This window comes from Leptidea sinapis, chromosome 28 (assembly GCF_905404315.1).
Source record: "Leptidea sinapis chromosome 28, ilLepSina1.1, whole genome shotgun sequence".
NCBI classification, from domain to species: Eukaryota; Metazoa; Arthropoda; class Insecta; order Lepidoptera; family Pieridae; genus Leptidea; species Leptidea sinapis.
Window position 1 is genome coordinate 1,804,001 of NC_066292.1, and position 7,802 is coordinate 1,811,802.

Sequence of the window (7,802 nt, forward strand, 5' to 3'; positions counted from 1 at the left end):
TAGTTCTTCTATAACACAACCGCTGATAAATTTAAAAACTTGGTTGGACTTAAATGGCCTTGATCTATCACCTGAAAAAAGTACAATAGTTTTATTCACGAGATCAAGAACTCCTCCTCCTATTTCTATATTTTATGAGGGTTATCAGATTCCAGTTAAAGATAATGTTAAGTTTTTGGGAATTGTCTTAGATTCGAAACTAACTGGTATCCCACATTGTGATTACCTAAATGCTAAATGTGAGCGTACTCTTAATATTTTAAGATGTCTGTCAGGTGTTTGGTGCGGTGCGCACCCTTTTTGTATGAAATTGTTATATAATGCTCTTATGAGAAGTATATTAAATTATGGTACATTCTTGCTGGAGCCTAGTAGTGTTAAGGCATTTAAAAAACTAGATCTCATACAGTCCAAAGCTTTACGAGTAGTTTCTGGTGCTATGCGGTCAAGTCCTATCAATGCTCTTCAAGTAGAATGTGGTGATCCTCCACTACATCTACGTCGTCAATATTTATATTCCGATCTTTTCAGTTTCTTAACCACTCTCTTTATAACAAACTTCGGAAACTTTCTCATTATATAGATTCATCTGCATATTGGTCAAATAAAAAACCACCTTGTCTAATCAATACTTTTAAGAAATTTATCAACATAAAAGCTCCTATTCATCGATCCATTAATTATCCTCTTTTCAGTACTAGCTTTGAAGCATTAATGTTTCTTCCCGAAATTCATTTTAACTCAGATTTAAATAAGCACGATATTTGTACAAATGTTTCATTTAATCTTCTTAAAAATACTGTTTGGGTTGATTACCATCATATTTACACAGACGCGTCTAAACATTCCTCCTCGGATCGTGTTGGTGTAGGTGTCTATCACGCTCAATTTAAAATATCACAGAAAATTAAACTACCTCCGGAAACATCGGTGTTTACTGGGGAATGTAATGGTACTTTTAAAGGCTATTGAATATATTATTCTATTTAAACTTCCAAAAACAATAATTTTCTCTGATTCAAAAAGTGCCTTACAGTCTCTCAATAGGTTCCCATTTAAATCAAAAAATAATTCTTCTGTTGTCATAGAAATAAGAAATGTATTAAATAAATGCAATCACTTTGGTCTTTCTGTTTTGTTTGTATGGATCCCCAGCCATAGGGACATTCCTGGTAATGTAAAAGCAGACCAACTAGCTAATGAAGCCGTGGTCGATGGCGACATTTTCCCTTATAAAGTTTTTTGCCAGGATCTAGGTGCTCTTCCTATAGTTCACCTTCAGGATTGCTGGAATAGACTTTGGACTGAAACTGGTCAATCAAAAGGCAGGAAATATTTTAACCTTCAGCCACTTATTTCATTTAAACCATGGTTTTTCCGTGCCAAATGCAATAAGTTAGTATGTTCTTCTATCATAAGAATGCGTTTGGGTCATGTTTGCACTCCTGTTCATCTTAATAGATTAGGCATTGTATCTACTGATATGTGTGAATGTGAATCCAATAAATGTGATCTAGATCACATTTTCTTTTCATGTTCTCTATACGACCGCTCCTCATTCCTGAATGATCTAATATCTCTTAATGTTCCTTTTCCTACCTGTATATCCTGTCTAATTATGTATCCATGTAAATTTTATAAAATATTGTCATCTTTCATTCTTCAGAATCATATTAAAGTTTAAATATTTGTAATGTTGTGTGAGTAGCAAGTATATATGTATATTTATGAAATTTTTAATATCCGTTTCAATCCTCTTTCTACTTATCTGATCCTTTCCCGTGTTCCGTATCCTTTTTAACTTAGTTTCCCAATCTTTTAATTTACGTTATTGGCAAAAAATAAACGCTATTGCCAAAAGAAGAAAAAAAAACACAAACGTATAGGTACTCTTTAGAGAAAGTGTTCCGTGTGCGGAGAGCTCTTGAGTAAATTGTTCTGTCTGGAGACTTATTAATATTTAATACCTTTAATCTTTGTTGGTGAGTGTTGAGTTTTTACTCTAAATAAAGTCAGTTCGATTCAGGTAGGCAACGCGAGCACACATGCCGCGTTATCTGTCCTCCTTCGAATATTTTTATTACCTGCGTTATCGCACTATCTGCTCAGGCCACCTGGGCTAGCTATTGTTATCGCGCGCTATTGTTCGGGACTCTTTGAGTCTCGCACCTGTTACGTTTCTTCGCGGAACGTAGCTTAGTTATTATCTGTGTTAATTACCCGGTTTTACGATCGTGTTAGTTAGCACCTGTGCTGTGTTTCGCGATTCTGCACGCTAATCGTGTGTGTTTGTGAGTGTTGCAGATCATGCCGTGTGTGTCTTCTCCGTGGGGGCCTGCACAGCGTGCATCGGGGTTCCGGCCCAGCCAGTCTACATCCAGCAAAGCTAAGTCTTAGGCTTAATTATTATTATTAATTTCTTTTAATTTTGCATACTTTATTATTATTAATAGTATTTTATTAATGTGCAAGTGTAGAACTAAACTATAGTTGTCCACTTTATTATTATATTCCCCCTCTGACTGATTCGGGCAGCGGGGGTTGTCACCCGCTTAACCTAATTAATAACAACCATGGCTTCACCAATGGTTCCCGACGAGGGCGTCTTCAGCGCTCTATTAGATAGATTATTTACGGAGAAGATCGCTCCGTTAATTAAGGAAACAATAGATATCCAGACAGCGAAATCCAAAAAATATAAATCGTCATCTGACGTTTCGAGTTCCGACGGGGAATCCGAAATGGAGATAGGTAATGTCGACGTCCGACGCAAGTTCCGTGGCCTCGGTCAAACCGAGAAAAGTGATCACCCGATCAGCCCGTCCGCCTGTCCTTCAGGCGTACTTTGACGCGCAGGCGACCCCTAAGGTCCCCGCGGTCAGTCCTGACCGCACGGAATCCCCTCAGGCTTCCAGTGCTTCACCGGCCCAGCCGGAAACCGCTCTACCGTCGAGAGCGGAGAGTGTCGCGTCGGATGCTGACGGCTTCATCACCGTCAGTCGCAAGAAGAAGTGCGGTCGCGAATCGCCTTCTCTTGATGGCACACCCGCCAAGAAAGCCGCGGCCACGACTGGCTCCACTCCCGCGTCCGCGCCCGCGCCCGCTAAAGCCCGCGTACCGCCTCCGACCAAGCGCCCGCCTCCTATTTTTATAGGAGACCGAGGGCGCTGGTTAGTTATCAAAAATAGGACCCCGAAGACGCTCTCCTTCCAGGCGAGGGCGTACCAATCTCTTCAAATTAGAGACCAGAGAGGTAGCGGACCACCGCGCCCTGACATCTCTTCTTAGAGAGATGAGTGTGGGTTTCCACACGTACGCCCTGCCTGAGGAGAAGCGTCTGAGGGTCGTTATTAGGAACGTCCCCAGAGAGTTAGACGAGGCCGACATTCTGTCGGACCTCAAAGAGCAGGGTTACCCTGCACACGAGGTGCACCGTATGCGCGGAACCACTAACAAACAACCATTTAACATGGTTCTCGTCGTCCTCGACCTCACGCAAGAGGGAAAGGAAATTTTTAATATTAAATCGGTTTGCTCCCTTCAGGGCATCCGGGCCGAAGCTCCTCGCAACCGCGGGGGGCCTGGTCAGTGTCACAGATACCAGTTATACGGGCACTCGGCACGCAACTGCGAACACACCCCGAGGTGTGTGAAGTGCCTCGGAAAACACGGCACGCCGGAGTGCCCTCGACGAGCGCAATGCGCGGAGCCCCCGGTCTGCGTCTTGTGCGGGGAGAAGGGGCACCCCGCGAGCTATCGCGGGTGTCCCAAGGCACCCAAACACAAGCGTCACCCAGGGCGCCGCCAGCCGCAAGGCAGAGCAGAGAAGGTGGAGTTCACTCCGACCTTCAAACCTGCGCCGCCTCCGAAGGTAAACGCCTGGGCGAGGTCTCCTCCGGCTGTCAACGCTGCCACAGAGGCCACTCTCGCGGCCCCCGCGCCCCTCCGGCCACCGCTAGCGTCCCACCCGGCGGCGTCGGTCCCGCGACCGAGGCCACCGGCGCCCGCGTCCGCATCAACAGGTAACAAAGGCGGCAGCACCTTTGCCTTCATGTTCGAACTGTCAGAGCTGTTTGACATTGATGAAATCACAGCCCTGGCCAGCAGGCTCGATGCTGTCCGGGACGACCCGCCGTCGCTCCTGCAAGTTATGGCAGACAACGGCAAAATATTCCGTGCCCTCACCGATATAGGGCGAAAGTATAAAAACATTCGCGATGCCTAATTACGTAAGCGGACGGGTTAAACCACATACGCTCCGTATAGCGTATTTTAACGCCCAAGGCCTTAAGCCTCAACTAGACTTGGTGAAGGAGTTCGCTCACGAACATCAATTAGACCTATTCTTAGTGCAAGAGACATTTCTAAAACCACGTATACGCGATCCGCGTATCGCTAATTACAACTTAGTCAGAAATGATCGCACCACCCGTATGGGCGGTACCCTCATTTATTTTAAAAGGTCTCTACACTGTATACCTATAGATCCTCCGGTCCTCACTAACATAGAGGCCTCTGCCATCCGAGTCAGTATGGCGAATCACCAGCCGATCACTGTTATTTAAGCTTATCTTCCGCCCAACAAAAAAGTATTATACACAGATATAGAAGCATTACTCGGCCACGGGGCTGTAGTCATAGTGGGCGGCGATCTTAACGCCAAACACTCCAGCTGGAACAGTAGAGCCACAAATAGAAACGGAATCTTATTAGATTCGCTGACAGACAAGCTGAACTTTTCAGTAATAGCACCCGACGAACCAACACATTATCCGGATAACGTCGCGCACCGACCCGACATTCTAGACGTCGCGTTACTTAAGAACGTAACGCTCAATGTAAATTCAATCGAGGTTTTTCACGAATTAGAGTCAGACCACCGGCCCGTCGTCCTAAATCTAGGCCCACCGGTTAACTTTCAACCACCGACGAAAACAGTGATCGACTGGCAACGGCTGGAAAAGGATCTCGAGTCGATCAAGTCCGACGACCTTGACCTTATACCGGACGTCATCGACTCGGTCGACACGGCTCACAGTGCTATCTCTCATGTGACGTCACATATACAGAATAGAATCAAGGCCTGCTCCAGGCAGGTTCCGACGATGCAACCGCATCGCCTAAACCTGCCTCCAGAGGTCAGGAACTTACTCACACAGAAGCACAGAGCCACTAGACTTTACGACAGGTATCCGTCGGTCGACAATAGGCGCCACCTCTGCTACCTACAGCGGTTGGTACGGGAACGTATCGCGGAACTCCGCGGCGAACGTTGGGACCGCTTGCTCGGCAACCTTAAGCCATCACATGTGGCTTTCTGGAAGCTGCCTCGCGCTTTCAAACAGGAGCCGCCCACTGTCATGCCTCCTTTGGACAGACCGGGACTGCAGCCGGCGCTCGATGACGATGAGAAGGCTGAATGCCTCGCCGATAGTCTCGAGAGTCAGTGCTCTCCAAATGCAGCAGCCGACCCGACACACGTTGACGAAGTTGATCGTGAAGTTGAACGTCGCTCCGCTCTAAGCCCTTCAGGCGACATAATACAACCCACCTCTTACGAAGAGGTGAAGCTTATCATTAAGGAGCTTAACTCCAAGAAGGCCCCGGGGCCCGACACTATAAACAATAGGGTTCTTAAAATCCTACCCTCGACTCTTATTACTTTATTGGTTACCATTTTAATATTCTATTGTCTAACAGCGCGTTCCCCGAACAATGGAAGGATTCCATTGTTATCGGTATCCCAAAACCCAATAAACCTAAAGCTAACCCGAGTAGCTATAGGCCTATTAGCTTAATTAACTCGATTGGGCAACTTTACGAAAGATTAATTCTCGCGCGTCTTAATCATTACATCGCGGAGCTCAACCTGATACCCGACATACAGTTCAGATTCAGAACCGCTCACTCGTGTCCCCAGCAGGCTCACCGACTCACCGAGTACATTCTCGTACGGCGTCAACTTCACGCTACCACGGCAGCCGTGTTTTTCGATTTCGCGAAGGCATTCGACAAGGTATGGCACAACGGCTTAGTATTCAAGCTGAATCAACTGGGAGTGCCAGACAGGCTCGTGCGCATCATACGAGCCTACCTTACTGATCACTCCTTCCGATATCGAGTAGAGGGCACCCTATCCTCACCCAGACCCATCAGGTCTGGCGTGCCACAGGGTTCGGTCCTCTCTCCCACTCTTTTCTCGCTCTTCACGAGCGACATTCCCAAGTTTCCGAGTGTCCAGCTCGCTCAGTACGCTGACGATACGGCACTCTACTTCGGCTCCGCCCTATTGAACCGCTCAACCTTCAGCAGGAAGCACTTTAAGCTTCAAGCCGCCGTCGATGAACTAGGCAACTGGTTCAGAAAATGGCGGATTGAAGTGAACCCCACTAAGAGTGCAGCGGTACTCTTCGGTAACGCGAATAGCATCCGCGCTAAAAAACGACCGACCGACGTCATTAAATTGTATGAAACACCCATACCGTGGGTGAAGGATTACAAATACTTAGGAGTCACGTTCAACAGCAATATGAACTTCAAGAAACATATTGATACGGTATGCAATAGAGCCCGATTTGTCCTCAGTCGCCTTTATCCACTTATGTGTGGGCGAAGCAAACTTCCGCTCAAACACAAAGTGACGCTGTACAAAACCATCGTACGGCCCATACTGTCATACGCAAGCGTCGTTTTTGTGCACACCCGACCGAGCTACTTACGTCGTTTGCAAGTAGTTCAAAATAAATTCACGCGCATGGCAACCGGAGCCCCGTGGTTCATCCGAAACGTTGACCTTCACCGCGACCTAGAGCTTTCGACGATAGCTCAACACTTTAAAGAGATCTCGCGACGCTTCTTTGACAAGGCGCCTAACCATCCCAACATCTTGGTTAGGAAGGCATGCGGGTACACCCCCCTTCACCATAGTCTCAACCCAATAAGACGTCCCAGACACGTAACGGTAGACCCGGATGACGACATCACCATCGCGAACGCGACACCCACACAAACACCGACACAGACACGCACACACCGCCTTCGCAGGCGTAGGCGCGGTCAACCAACGCAAACCACTGGCACTCGTCACTCTGACGATGGCCAGCGGTCCGCACCCTACATACACCAAACATTGTTTTGATACCCGACGAGACGTTAGTCCTCGTCCTGTAATCGCTTCACTACACTCACTCACACACGGACTGACATACACCACTTACACAATCACAAACACAATCCACAAACAAACACAAACATACATGCACACTACCATTTACAATACATTACCAAGCACACAGCCGGTCTGAGGTTCGAGTCTCCTTAGGAGACGCCCCGCGACTGTTGTTGCGGCCTCCACGGCCCACGTCCTACTTCGCTGTGAAAGCCAGAGCTGCTAACAGCACAGAGGAGGTTTTAGTCGGTATGGGGTGTCCGCTTACGCGGACATTCGAGTCCGACATATTACGCCCCGTTCCGGGGCGTAAATACGTAACAGTATTTCCTCCTCTCAAAAAAAAAAAAAAAACTCTAAATAAATACTACGTAGGTACACAGTTCCTATTTTTCATGAATGCATACATAAAAAAACTATTTGTGCAATATTTAAATGCAATACAATACGTTTCTAACAATTAACATTACAACTGTCTATAGTTGGATTTTTTCCGTACGGGTTGTATCTACAGAATTTATTTTTATTGCTTTTATATATAGAAAGAAGAGAGAAAATAAATGTGTTGGATTTGCTTGTATGACTAAAAAATGGGACAATTAAAATCAATTCAATTCAATCAAAAAATGGACAT